This window comes from Humulus lupulus, chromosome 9 (assembly GCF_963169125.1).
Source record: "Humulus lupulus chromosome 9, drHumLupu1.1, whole genome shotgun sequence".
In the NCBI taxonomy this organism is placed as follows: Eukaryota; Viridiplantae; Streptophyta; class Magnoliopsida; order Rosales; family Cannabaceae; genus Humulus; species Humulus lupulus.
The window spans coordinates 44420569-44435576 of record NC_084801.1 but is presented as its reverse complement, the minus strand read 5'-3'; the positions used below and the strand labels follow the sequence as shown (position 1 = coordinate 44435576).

The 15008-nt window shown below is 38.4% G+C and overlaps 1 non-coding gene across 1 annotated transcript; it reads right to left on the bottom strand.

Annotated features, from left to right (window-relative positions):
- Positions 1-288: 288 nt before the first annotated feature.
- LOC133802992 (small nucleolar RNA R71) lies at positions 289-394 on the bottom strand. The gene has a single exon (XR_009877731.1). It is a non-coding gene; the product is annotated as a small nucleolar RNA R71 (small nucleolar RNA).
- Positions 395-15008: the final 14614 nt, after the last annotated feature.

Sequence of the window (15008 nt, the reverse complement as noted above, 5' to 3'; positions counted from 1 at the left end):
CGCTTCTTGGCGATCTACGAAGTTCCCGCCCAGGCAATTCGACTTAGCGTCTCAGAAATCTACTCCATCTTTTATACAAGTAATTTCCTCAAACCTTTCGATAGAGCTGTGTGCGACATTCAAAATGAATGGGGTGAGTAACGATGCTGTCATATTAAGATTATTCCTGTTTTCATTAAGAGACAAAGCTAGGAGTTGGTTGAATTCATTACAAGCCAACTCTATACTCACTTGGGAAGACTTGGCAAAAATTCCTTGGTAAATATTTTCCTCCTGCGAAGTGATCTCAATATAGAGGAGAGATTAATAACTTCCATTAGCTATACGGGGAGTCATTATATGATGTGTGGGAACATTTTAAAGAGTTGCAAAGGAAGTGCCCACATCATGGAATAGAGAAGTGGCTGCTAGTGCATACATTTTACAATGTTTTGGGAGGAAAAACAAGAACAATTATTGATGTAGCATCAAGAGGAGAATTTATGAGAAAAAGCGCTAATGAAACTTATGAATTACTGGAAGAGATGGCCATGAATAACTACAATTGGCCTACTGAGTGTGAGAATATGAAGGTGGCAGGAGTCTTAGAGGTCGATCCTATTGCTTTATTGGCAGGGCAAGTGGCATCTCTAACCAAGCAATTGCAGCAGAATAACCTCGCCGCATAAGCAATGCAAGTACATAATGTCATTAGTTGTGAAATTGGTGGGGTACCACATTCTTATGAACAATGCCCGAGCACTGCTAGTTGTTCGACAGACGTGAACAGTATGCCTTTGGAACAGGCACAGGTTATTGGTAACCTTGCAAGACCTGCACCCAACACTTACTCAAATTCAGATACTCCTGCGTTGAAAAATCACCCTAACCTGTCTTTGAAAAATAACCAAGGGTTACAACTGCAGTATCCACAATACCCACCTCAACACCCACCTCATCAACCAACTTATGGACTACACTCTGGCCTTATTATGATCCAAACCCACACCCATCTTATCCACCACCACATCCTCCAATGAACTCACCAACAACTCAGCAAGACCAATTAAATCAATTCATGGTAGAGACAAGGTCTTTCATCAGGAATTTGGAGACACAAATGGGTCAGTTGGCTAAACTACTTTCTAGTAGACATCAAGGGAATTTGCCTAGTTCCACAGAGGTAAATTCCAAAGAGCAATGTCAAGTTGTCATTTTGAGGAGTGGGACTAAGTATGATGGACCTACAATGGATGACAAGGGAAAGAAGATAGAGGATCAACATGTTACTAGTCCAGCACAAGAGGCGGTTACTGAAGACCTTCCAAATAAAGAAAAGCTTAAATACACTGGGCCTAAACCAAAGATTCCTTATCCTCAACAGTTCCAAAAGGCCAATCTTGACAAACAATTCTCCAAGTTTCTTGAGGTATTTAAGAAACTTCACATTAACATTCCTTTTGCAGAGGCTCTAGAACAAATGCCTAGTTATGTGAAGTTTATGAAATAGATATTGTCTAATAAGAGAAAAATGGACGATTTTGAAACCATGAAATTAACAGAAGAGTGTTGTGCAATTATTCAAAAGAAACTTCCTCAAAAGTTAAGAGATATGGGCAGCTTCACTATACCTTGCACCATTGGGAACTTTGATTGTGAGATGGCTTTATGTGATTTGGGTGCAAGCATTAATTTAATGTCACTATCTGTATTTAGAAGACTTGGTTTAGGGGAAGCAAGACCCACTACTGTTACTCTTCAACTAGGTGATCGTTCATTGACACACCCTCGAGGTATTATAGAGGACGTTCTAGTAAAGGTAGATAAATTCATCTTTCCAGCAAATTTCATTGTATTAAATATGGAGTAAGATGAAGAAGTGCCTATTATATTGGGACAACCATTTTTAGCCACGGGGCAAGCTTTGATGATTGTCCAGAAGAGTGAGTTAAGGCTCAGAGTACAAGGTGATGAAGTTGTTTTTAATGTCTTTAAAGCCTTGAATTATCCTTCCGCTAGTGACCGTTGTTTCAGTATTAGTGTATTGGACGAACAAGGTAAAAGGGTCCAGTCTATTGAGGATCCACTTGAGTAGAGTTTGGTTGCAAGTCCTAAAGAGTGTGATGGTACTGATGCCAGTGAATATGTTAAATGGTTGAACTCATCGGGGAAATTTATAAAAAGAAATATGAGGAATTGGGGCAAGTGCCTGAGAGACCTCTCCCATCTATTGAGAAGCCACCCGTTCTTGAGTTAAATACTTTACCAAATCATCTTAAGTATGCCTATTTGGGTAAGAACATCACAATACCAGATATTATTTCAGCTTCGTTGTCTCGGATTCAAGAAGAGAAGCTACTTAGAGTGTTGAGGGTTCCTAAGCTAGTAATTAGGTGGACTTTGGTAGATATCAAGGGTATAAGCCCTTCAACGGTGATGCCTAGTATCGATGCTCAAAGGAGGCTTAATCTTTCATTGATGGTGGTGGTAAGGAAGGAAATCCTAAAATGGTTTGATGCAGGGGTAATTTACCCAATATCTGATAGGGCATGGGTTAGTCCTATTCAGGTGGTCTCGAAGAAGGGTGTCATGACGATGGTTAAGAACGATAATAATGAACTAATTCCAAATCGTACGATGATGGGATGGAGAATTTGTATAGACTGTCGTAAACTGAATAAGGCAACCAGGATAGACCATTTCCCCTTCCCTTTTGTAGATCAGGTGTTGGATAGATTGGCAGGCCATCCTTATTACCGTTTCTTGGATGGATATTTGAGATACCATCGAATTCCCATAACACCAGAGGAACAAGAAAAGGCATTTCAGAGAATGCCATTTGGGTTATGTAATGCTCTAAGAACCTTTCAGAGATGTATGATGTCTATCTTCTCAGACATGGTGGAAAAAGGTATAGAGATCTTTATGGATGAATTTTCAGTCTTTGGGCCCTCTTTTGATGGATGCTTAGCTAATTTGGAGAGAGTTTTGAAAAGATGTGAGGAGTCGAATTTAATATTAAATTTTGAGAAATGTCATTTTATGGGGACAAAATGAATAGTTTTGGGCCATAAAATTTCACGCCATGGTATTTAGGTAGACAGGGCCAACATATCTACAATAGAAAACTTACCTCCACCGATGTTTGTTAAGGGGGTTCGTAGTTTTTTGGGTCGTCCTAGATTTTATAGGAGGTTTATAAAGGGATTTTCAAAAATTTCAAAACCCTTATCTATTCTACTTATGAATGGTGTGGAATTTAACTTTGATGTTGAATGTGTAAGGGCCTTTAACATGCTGAAGGAGAAATTGGTGTCTGCTCTGATTGTTGTATCACCGAATTGGGAACTTCCTTTTGAATTAATGTGTGATGTGAGTGACTATGCAGTAGGAGCAGTTCTGGTACAGGGAGTTGACAAGGTACTCCGAACGATTTATTATGCTAGTCGAACCATGAATGATGCTCAATTAAATTATTCAACTACTGAGAAGGAATTACTTGCAATTGTCTTTGCGTTCAACAAGTTCAGGCCATATTAAATTGGTAATAAGGTGATTGTTTATACAGATCATTCCGCTATTAAGTACCTTATGGCCAAGAAGGATGCTAAACCTCGCTTGATTCGATGGGTCCTATTATTGCAAGAGTTTGATATGGAAATTCGTGATAAAAAGGGGACAGAAAATCTAGTTGTGGATCATTTATCTAGATTGGAAAAAGGAGAAGAGCATAATTAGAAAGAGGAACAAATTGATGATTTTTTTTTGGATGAACAGTTATTTTCCATTGAAAGTGAAGGAAAGCTACCTTGTTTTGCGGATTATGTCAATTATTTTGGTAGCTAAAGTTGTGCCTCAGGACATGTTAAGGCAACAACTCAAAAAGTTCTATTCAGAAGTCAAGAATCATTATTGGGATGAGCCCGTTCTCTTTCGTCATTGTGCTGATCAAATAATTAGAAGATGTGTCCCAAAAGAGGAGATGATTTCCATTCTTACTCATTTTCATACTTTACATTGTGGTGGTCACTTTGGAGGAATAAGGACAGCAACAAAAGTTTTGCAATGTGGGTTTTATTGGCCTACGTTATTTAAAGATGCTAGTGCCTTTGTTAAGAGTTGTGATCATTGCCAGTGGACCAGTAACATATCAAGAAGAGATCAAATGTCAATGACTGGAATTCTGGAAGTTGAGTTGTTTGATGTGTTGGGAATAGATTTTATGAGGCCTTTTCCATCATCTTATAATAACAAGTACATTTTGTTGGCAGTAGATTATGAATCTAAATGGGTGGAAGTTGTAGCAATTCTTACTTCTGATGGTAAGGAGGTACTTAAATTCCTTCATATAAATATTTTTACTCTGTTCGGTACTCCAAGAGCAATTATTAGTGATAGAGGAAGTCATTTCTGCAACAAGTCATTCATAGCTCTATGCACTCGTTATGGAGTTCATCATCGAAAGGCCTTGTTCTATCATCCACTTGCTAATGGTCAAGAAGAAGTGTCAAACAAGGAGATTAAAAGAATTTTGGAGAAGACTATAAACACATCAAGGAAGGATTGGTCGAAAAATCTTGATGATTCATTATGGGCATATCGCACAGCTTTTAAGACTCTGATTGGTATGTCACCATATCGACTGTTTTTGAAAAGGCATGTCATTTACCAATGGAACTTGAGCACCGAGCTTATTAGGCAGTAAAAAAACTGAACATTGGTCTATTTATGGCAGGACAGAATAGGCTTCCGGAGTTGAACGAACTCGATGAATTTCGAAATGAAGCCTATGAGAATGCAAAGATTTATAAAGAAAAGTCTAAGGCATTTCATGATAAAAGGATAATTAGGAAGGACCTCCAACCAGGAGACAAGGTGTTATTACTTAATTCTTGATTGAAGCTTTTTCCAAGAAAATTAAAGTCGAGATGGTCGGGACCATTCAAAGTTGTTGTCTCATTGCCTTATGGAGCAGTGCAAATTCATAGCGAGAAGACAGAAGATTTTAAGATGAATGGTTAGGTATTAAAGCACTATTTGGAAGGACTGGTGGAAAAATGCAAGTTTGTGTTGCTTTTGGAACCCCATTGAGTTGGGTATTCAGCTTCTGGCTAAAGGACGTTAACGACGGTGTTGTAGGAGGCATTCCTATAATTTAATTTAGTTTTTGTGCTTTTTTTGTTTTAATTCTTAATTAGTTGAACAATTTTATTTAATTTTGTTTTGGATTTGTAAAGATTTATTTATTTTTTTAGTAAAATATATGTAAAAATCATGCAATTCGTGAAAAGGTAGTTTTCAAACTATTTTGGAGGTTAAGTCGTGGCTTTATACTAAGTCAGAGAGTCAAGGGAAATGAAGGAGGAGGTGGGCCGTGACTTGAGCTTACAAGTCGCAGCCCCATCAGAAAGGGGAAAACTTGTATAAAATCATTTTTTCTCAACCCACGTCACTCATTTCGATTTTTCCTTCCTTCCAACACAATTTTTTCAAGAATCTCTCTCATTTTTACATTTTTCTTCTTCTTAACACTACCATAAAGCCAAACCCACAACTTCCTAGAACCATATTTCCTTCTTTCTTTCTTTTAATCCAAACCCTAAATTGTTCTATTTGTGACATTGAAGATTGGAAGAGAATTTGAAGAGTGGGCAATCTCAACAACTCAAAGGCACGTAATTTTCTCCTTTTTAATGTTCTTGAAGCTTTTGGTTGAAGTAATTTTGTTCTAGATAGACAAGAGATTGAATTGGAATTTTGGAATACATTGTTAGTATATATTGAGTTCTTTTAGTTGGTATGATTGGGGTGTTATTCAGTTGAGGGAAGTAAGATAAATTAGCGAAACTGCTGCAAAAATTTTGTTGTAGTATTTGGTACATTGAATGATTATGGGACCACAAAAAAAACCTGCTAGGGTTGCTTCTTCTAAAAATACTAATCGCCCTTCCACTTCCCACACCCAACGGCCTCAACCACAGCCAGCCCTGCCACCACCATCCCCTCCTCAGGAATTTGACCCTACGCGATTCATTAGTAAAGATGCCTTTGACCATTATCAATGGTTATCTCAACATTAAGTAATTCAAGAATGAGGCATGGAATATCAAGATCAACCATATCTCCTGAAAACTTATGAAATAATTCGGGCTGAAATTCAACGCACAATTGGCAAAGTTTTGTGGACCATAAAATGCCCAAGGCCAATTGTTCCATGGTTTATGAATTTTATGCCAATTTTCCAGGAGCAATAAATAAGAAGATCTTTGTGATAGGGGTTTTGGTGGATATCCATATTGATAATATTGATGCATTATATCAATTACCGATGTTGTCACAAGAGGACGATGAATATTATCAATTGGCTAATCATAGTGAGATTGATTGGGCTAAAGTGGCTGAAACATTAGGCATTATCGGTGCTACTTTTATAATGCAAGATGGACAACTGAAGCATTTAAGACGGTTTCAATTGAATAAGGTGGCGAAGGCTTGGACTCTCTTTTTGAGTACGAGGCTTATGCCTAACACTCAATTATCTGAAGTGGGAACTGATCGGTGTCTTCTTCTCTATGCTATCATATGGGGACTCTCCATAGATATTGGACGAGTTATCCGAACTAGTATCCAAGATTTATGCCGAATGACTACCACTCCTAGTTTGGGGCATGGATCGATGATTACTTATTTATGTGAGGTGTGGGAGGTGCCTAAGTATCCTAGTGATATTTATAGGAAAGCAATGGGGCCTATTTTTCGGGCGTTTATGTTTAAATTCAATGCCCCATATTTGGAGCCCCATGCACCATAACCCTGCCCTGTGAGATTTGAAGAAGAAGGAGATGCAACCGATGAACCCGTCCATGCCAATGTTCAACTAGAAGAATGAAAGGCAGATGAGGAGGAGAGGAGAGGAGCTTATCCTCAATTTTTGGCACTTGAGGCTCCATCAGATCCGCAATTGGCCAAATTGGATTACAGCATCCAGAAAAACCAACACACTCATAACTATTTTGGGGAGCTTCATGATTATCATTGAGCTTAGGCAAACATACAAAATGAGTTGGTTTACCGGTGGTCAAATCAAAGGAGGACAGGCATTATTTTCCTTATCCACCACCTTGACATCCTTTCCTAGATCCACCACCATTTTGACATGATTCGTACCATGTAAGTTTTCTTTCTTTACATAATTTTAAACATTGGAGACCATGTTTAGCTTAAGTTTGGGGGAGGGAGCTTATTTTCTGTTCATTTTGTTTGTGTTGTGTTTGCTTGATTGAACACTCCGTTAGTTCATTTTAGTTTATGCAACATTTGTTGAATATCTTGTCATGATGTTTAAATTGATGTTTTTGATTTTGATTATGCTTGCTGGAATTGGTTGGTGGATTGATGAATGGAAAGTGGAAATTATTTTCTACAATTCTAGAACTTTCTTACTTGTAATTTGAGGTGAAATAATATATCATGTACGCTTAGGAATATGATTTAGGCTATCATTTGGACCGTTTGAGCTTTTCTTGCCAACCTAAAATTAATTGATCATTGTTTAACCCTTTTAAGCCTAACTTTGTATCTTTTTGTTCTAAGCCACTATTTAAGCCTAATACTTGAAACTTGGTTATATATCCGTCCCTAATATGCTATGAGCACATGATTGAAAAAAGTTATGGGGATTGATGTGTAATGGGGTTTATTTGTGAATATAGTGGGGTTAGAAAATGAAAAGTACAAAAGATTAGAGAGAGTATATATTGAATGAAAACAAAAGAAACAAAAAGAGTTCAATAAAAACTACACTCCCAATATGAATATATATAAAAAAGAATAAAGTTTGGGGAGTGTAGTTATCATTTGCAAAAGAAAAAAAATATATTTTATTTCTCTCTAAATAAAATCAAGAAAGGGGATTATGGGATTATATTTCCTATGGGAGTAAAGTTGGTGATTTTTGGTCATGTGCTAATATTAGAGTGAGCTTAAAAATTACTTTCTCATCTACCTGTACCTATGCCATCATTACAACTTTATACAAGTCTTATTGATTCTTACGCATATCATGATATATATTAGTGGAAAATAGCAAGTAAGTGAGCTTATGGAATTATTTGGTTTAAATGGATTGATTGGAAAAAATTTGGCTAACATAATTGAGTTCAAATACGTTTATTTAATGATCATGACTTGTTAATCCAAAATGTTAGTAGACTAAAGTGTGTTTATGGAGTGTTTTGATCGAAATTCTTGATTGCATAACCTGTTGAGTAGTTTATTTTTAGAATTATATGATTAGCATTCATGATTTTGAGGCATAAGTGTTGATGTTGGTATAATTCATGTTGTGGGTGTTGTCCAAGCTTTATCTGTGTTGTTAGAGTCTAGGTTTGTTTTGAGTCCTTTGTTCGAGGGCGTTCAAAGAGTAAGTTTGGGTGAGTTTGATAACTCCATTTTAGTGTCATTTTAGGATGTGTTTTTGTTGTAATCTTAAGTGTTTATGTTTGTTTTGTGCAAGATTACGCTTGTTTTTGTATTTGTTGTAGGTCGGTGCATTAAATCATGAGATAAATGTGAAAAGAAGATGAAATGGTGAAAAAATGAGCTTTTAGTGGTTGCTTGACTCAAAATGGCACTAAGGATGAGTGATAATAAGTTTTTGATGAATGAAGGATATTGAAAGGTTAAAATTTGAAAATAATGGAATTAGAGTCGCGACATGGGCTTAAGGGTCGCGACTCTAGTCAAGTGAGAGGCTGAAGGTTGCTGAAGGGAATTAGAGTCACGACTTGCTCTTATAATTCGCGACACTAGTAGAAGTCAAAGGTGAACCCAGGTGGTCCATCAACACATGTGCCGGAACCTGAGTTTAGAGGGTCGTGGCGCCTGAAAACTGAACCAGACTTTGAAGTGCCTTAAAAATGACACGGGCCGCGACCTAAGAAAGACCAAGTCGCAGCCCGCCTATGGAAAAAAAATGGGAAATCGTGTTTTTTTTTTTTTGTATAAATTCATACTTTAGGTTTTAATTAGGGGGAGGTCAGATTTTAATTACGAATTTAGAGATTAAATTTGATTCCGAGACATGTTTTTCTGCACTTTCATATTTTTTTTATTTCTTCTTCAAGTCTTTGAATTTTATGTTTCTGAATAATTATTTTGCTATTTTAGTCATGTTCGATATGAACTAAACACCTTTATCTAGGGGTTAATGAAGTCGCTTCAATTTATATTTAATGTTATTATGATGTTCTATTAATTCTTCTTCTTTATTCTAATCTATATAATGTTTGCTTAATGCTAGTAAATATCTGATCAATATTTGCTTGATTTATGATTTTGATTTAAAATTCGAAAGATGAAAATTGAATATGCTATCGTTATATAGACATAGGTTACATATTTGACGAAAGTACTTGTATGGCTTGTGTTGTAATTAGGTTTATATGCTTAATGCCTGCTATATGTGTAAGTTTACCACATATATGTAGATAACCTACATGTAGGTCGAGATCTTATATCTTGAAAAAGAATAAGAATTGATTTATGTTAACCTGCTATTAGAATAGGAAGAAAGAAATTTAGAACTGATTAATAAAATTAATAGAATGAAAAGTTGATGAAGTTAATACCCTAGGTCTTTTTATTATTGATTTTTATCCTTTGATTAATTGTTTTGTTTTTAGTTATTGAAATTGTGTTTATAGTTAGATCTATTCATCTTAATTTTACTTGCCAAATAGAAAGTAAAGAACGATTATTGGTAATTGGTTAGTAGTCTCTGTTGGACAATATCCGTTCTTCCAGAATTTATGACTTGACACGTCCAAGTGCACTTGCTTGCATATTTTTCAGATCATGATGCTTCCTCCTCCATCGCTATGTTTGTCGAGCTCATCCTTTGGAGAAGGTTCATGCCTTCGAGCCTCCAGCCCATGTTCGGACGCTGATGGTAGATCTAGAACTATGTGGCTCTGACATTCCATGAAAATTTGCGTAAGTGTAATGTGAAAATTCATTTATTTTGAGCCTATGCTTTTCCGAGCCTACATTTCGAGGTTGTTTTCTCAAAATTTGGGTGTAACATTTTACCCCCTCGAAAGTGTTGGTTCGAGTCCAATGAGAAGAAAACTTTTGATCTTCACTTTGGGGAAATGTACCCACCTTCCACACTTGAGTATGGACACATGTCGTCTTGGGATTACACATCAAGATTACTCAAGTGCACATGACTTTTCACATATTGCTTTTTTCTGCCATTTTTCGAAAGCAAACGTGACTCGTTAGATTATACATGTTTCAAAGGCTCAGATTAACTTCCCAGCGCCACCTTTGTGCCTATTTCATCTTCCATTCATCTCTCCATTCTAATTTACACACCCTTAACTTTCAAAATAGAAACCATGAACCGGAGCCCAAATTATTTCATGTTTTTTGAGAAAAAACGAAGGGATTTTTTTAAAAATCTCCCTATTCCCCACTTATTCTCCTTTCAAAAACAAGTTTCCAAGGATTTCCTTGCACCGATACTAACAGTCAGCCCTGCGATTTTCTCATCAGCTTCCTATGTGTAAGTTCTCTGATCTTTTCTTCATGTATTTATAAAAGCTTTAACTGTTTCTTGGTTAGGTTCTTGAAAATTTATAGGAAAATAAGGTGGTTTGATCCATTAATTTAGCATAAAAATGGTAAACAAAAGAGTTTTTTTAGGTAAACTTTTAGGAAAAATGGTATATCTGTTCTGGGTTCTGAAAGGGTTACGTGAAGGTTTCGTATGTAGTAAGGAATATGGTTTAGAAGTACGGTTTAGGTGCACGTTTTCCAATGACAGTCCCTATTTGGGTAACTGCCCACCTTCCGTTGAAAATTGGGATGAGACTTATTGGAATTAACCTCCCACTCTGCACATGGAACTACCCTTGATGCCTCGAACTTGTACCAGATAGGTTTGGTCATTCGAGTTTCCTCGCTCATTTTGAGTCTTCAATGTTGAATTTTCGACCTTTGATATTTTTTTAATTATCTTATCTAGTCCTTTTGTCTCGAGCTTTCAAGCTCGAGGTTTCATCCTTATCCTTTCTAAGTAACTGGTCCTCACCTTTTTCTTTCTTGTTAGATATCATAGTCTTCGGTGAATCAGTGGGGACACGAGCTTGCAATCTCAGACCATCCACCTTTACCTCGAGATACATCTCCATTCACTTGAAACCAGTGTCTGATTCAAAAGCACGAGGAACGCCTCCATCGAGAAGACATCCGCGCACACTTTTGATGACAAATCATTGAGGTCAAAGAGGGGAAACGAGGGATATTGCGATTTGGCACATACCCAGATCCAGACCCAAAGATCCATCCAATCCCCTTTAGATCCACACCAAAAAGTTACCGTAGCCTATACCCTAGAACAACTTTCTTTCAAGTTCATGGATAGCTCATCAAGCCAACATCCTTCAAACGTCCCTCCTCTCTCTTCTATCCCCACTCTCCAAGGCGAGTTCTTTGAGGCAAATTTGTATAAGAGTACCGTTTGTACCACAAGATAGATATCAGACATATTGTCTTGTCACAGCTTAAAACTATCTGGGGAGCTCTTCTGTCGAGCTTCTAAAGTTGATGAAAGAAGCTGCTACGCTCCGAGTAAGTATGACCCCGAGAGAAAGGTTAAGCTCGCGTCCTAGAGTCACGAGCTGGGGCACTCCTGCCCCCGAAATCCTATTTTAGGAAGTTTATTAACTATGTCGGTATAACACTCTTCCTACTCCAAACCAACTCCTACAAGAGAGTTCTTGCGGCCTTGAAGTCGCTCTACCATGAGATGAAATCGGAAGACCCCTCCCTATACTATATCATATACCTCTTATGCCTGAAGAGTAACCCCACACTAGCAAAAGGGGGAGACAGATTCTATTATCTCTCCAACTGGCCTTGGGAAAAGAGGTTGTTCAAGGATATCCCCAACCATCCTCCTAACTTCAAGAGGCTATTCTTCTGGACTAGCAGCCTCGCAGAATCCAAAATTTTCTCATTCCATCAACCTCGTAAGTTTTCTGTCCTCGAAAAATTTTTACTTCTTTCACTTTTAAAGGTCTAACACTCACACCTTTTTCTCCTTTTCAGCTAACTACGATCGCCCAAAACCCACTCAGGACATGGTCGATCGAAGGGAAAGGATGTTGAAGCTCTGTTATGACCAACGATCCCTCCTCTGTCTCTTACACGAGGATAAGTTGTGCTTCTGCAAGCTCATTGGTGAGAACAAGTCCACCAATGATTCCTCCATCCACAAGTATGCTCGATGGGAGGACGTCCCTATACGTCCCCCTCCTCATCCTTCGAAGAAAAAGAGGGACTTGAGCCTAAAGTTAGAGGAGCCTTCTGTAACGACCCAAATTTGCTAATAAGGCTTAGGCCTTGATTAGTATGCCTGGAGGGAAATAAGTGAATTATGGTTATACTATGTGAATATGTGATTAGAGATGCATGTTTAGTTGAATTAAATATGCATGTGGGCCCTGTTTGGATGTTAGGGATGTTTGTAATTTTAGCTCGTTGAGGGCATAAATATGATAAATGTGATATGCTTGTGTAAATATGTGTAGCACGATCCGAGACAGTCCTAGGGAGCCGTTAGCCAGAAAGTCACAACAGGGTTGAATGTTTGACTCGGGGCAAGTCGAGGGGTATTTCGGGTATTAGATGTTTTATGGGGTTATCAGGTTATGGAAATGAATATTTGGAGATATATTTGACGTTAGAATGTTTAGGAGGGAATATTAGGGAAATTTACCATTTTTCCCTCGGGGACGTTTTTGGCACCCCGAGCCTTGAGGTAACCTTAAAGCTTAAGTTAAATAAAAGAAAACCTAGGAAGCCTTTAGAAAATCAGAAACCGACTCTTTCTTTCCCTCTCTCTTGAAGTTGTCTTCTCTCTTCTCTCTCTATTTTTCTCTAAGGCATATCAAAGGAAAATTGTGGTGGAAGCTAATCAAAATAAGGAAATGGGCTGGGAAATCTTAGGAGCTAGAAGCTTGAGGCTTAAGGACCTAATTCAGAGACTTAACTTAGTTCAAGGTAAGCTTTGATCTTGGTTTATCATACTAGTTTTAAGATGAATATTAGAATGTTACATGTGTATTGAGTGATGGATCATTCTTGAGTTTGATGAGGCTTTGAAATTGAATTCTTGTTGGGTTTGGTTGTTGAATCCGTAGTATAATCTCTGTGATGATTAGCTTAAGTTGTTGGGTTGATTTTGGGGTTAATTGGATGGGTTTCGGTGGCGAAAATGGAGGATTTTTCTGGGTTCGAAGGGTCGAGTCGCGGCATTGTTCTTGCTGAGCCGCGGCCCTCCGAAGCATGTTTGTGGCCAGGAAGAAGGGCAGGCCGCGGCATGCCCTAGCTAGGGCCATGGTACGCCTGCCCTGATTTGGGGTTGCTCTCTGTTTTGGGGGCGGGCTGCAACATGGACTTATGGGGCCATGACTCTTAGTGCAATTTTGAGCTTTAAAGTGTGTTTAGGCTTGGGAACTCAAAGGTCAAGGCTCAGGATGGATTTTATCACCCGGATTGATAGAATTCAAGGTTCCGGAGATTAGAATTATGGCTCGAAGTTATTTAATGGATTAGAACTTGATGGATGAATATTGTTAATCCGTTGTGACTAGGGTTTTAGCGAGGCTCAGATTAGGGGACTGTGCTCTGAACATTGGTGCTTGGAAAGCTCAGGATGCAGGTAAGAAAACCATTGTTCCCATAGAGCTTGTATGCAGCGCAGAGCCCTATATGATTGTGTTGCAGGGCGTAGCCCTTTGATTGAGTTTGTTCATGTCTAGTGTTTTCTTTATTATGCTATGTATGCATATGTGTTAATGTTCGGCAAGAGCCGAGAACGGCACAGGCCGAGGTCGGCAAGGTTGGGAACGGCGTTAAGCACGTGGAGTGCAAGACCGAGTGCGGCAAGGGGTCGGGAGCAGCGTTTAGCACGCGGAGTGCAAGTTGCCAGGGCGAGACCCTAAAGGATACCTGGGATATCCTCACGGTGTGGACCTCGAACCTAGGACCTGGTAAAGCGCCTGGGACAGCATGGCCGTATGTGTATAGCCTATTGATGGTCTGTTTATATGCTAAGTGTTTGATGTGCATATGTTATCTGCTTGTGAGGGTTTTTTCGCTGGGCTTTGGCTCACGGGTGCTCTGTGGTGCAGGTAAGGGCAAGGGGAAGGTCGACCAACCATGAGTACGAAGAGCGTGAAGCGGCGCGTACATGTTTGGCCTGCCTGGCTGCCACGGCCAGGGGTATTTTGGGAGATGATTGTAGTAAACTTAGATTTTGTCGTCAAGTCGACTCTGTTTGTATTCTTGTGTTGTAAACATTTCTAAACAGTGTTTTGGGATCCCAAATGTAAACACTTTATAATTTTCAGTAAATGGAACTATTTTAAGAGTTTATGACTTCGTTTATGATTTAATTACACTTTTGTCTTAAAACCTTGATTAGCAAGTTAAATGCACATTTTAAACTCACTTAGTAACGGCTCTAAGGAGGTAGGGCGTTACACCTTCTAGGTCTGGTAGCGAAGCCCAAGACGAAGCGTCTCCAAGCTCGTCTGGAGGTAAAGTTGTGTTTGATATGTCTATGTGATCTCTAACCCTCTTAAAATATGCGCCCAGTGTCCCTGTTCTCTTTAAAAATTCCTTAAACAACCTCTTTACTTGGTCGGGTGTAGATTTTAGAATTCATAGTGACGATAGCTAGTTAGTTAAATTCTAGACCATATATAGTTTGAATAAGGTGTGGGAAGGGATAGCGGTCCAATATGGAACCAATGAATATAAGAACTTGTCTAGTTTATCCCCCACCTATCGAGAAGGTACTCCCTTAGAATCTTCGGAAGAAAAAGGACTTTCCTACTACCTAAGCTCAAGATCGAAGGAATCTTTTAGATAGGTTTCCATACTAACCATTCATGATCTCGTTGCGATAACCAGTTACTAATACAGTTTCTCGTGTTTTTCAGGTAATACTGATTCAG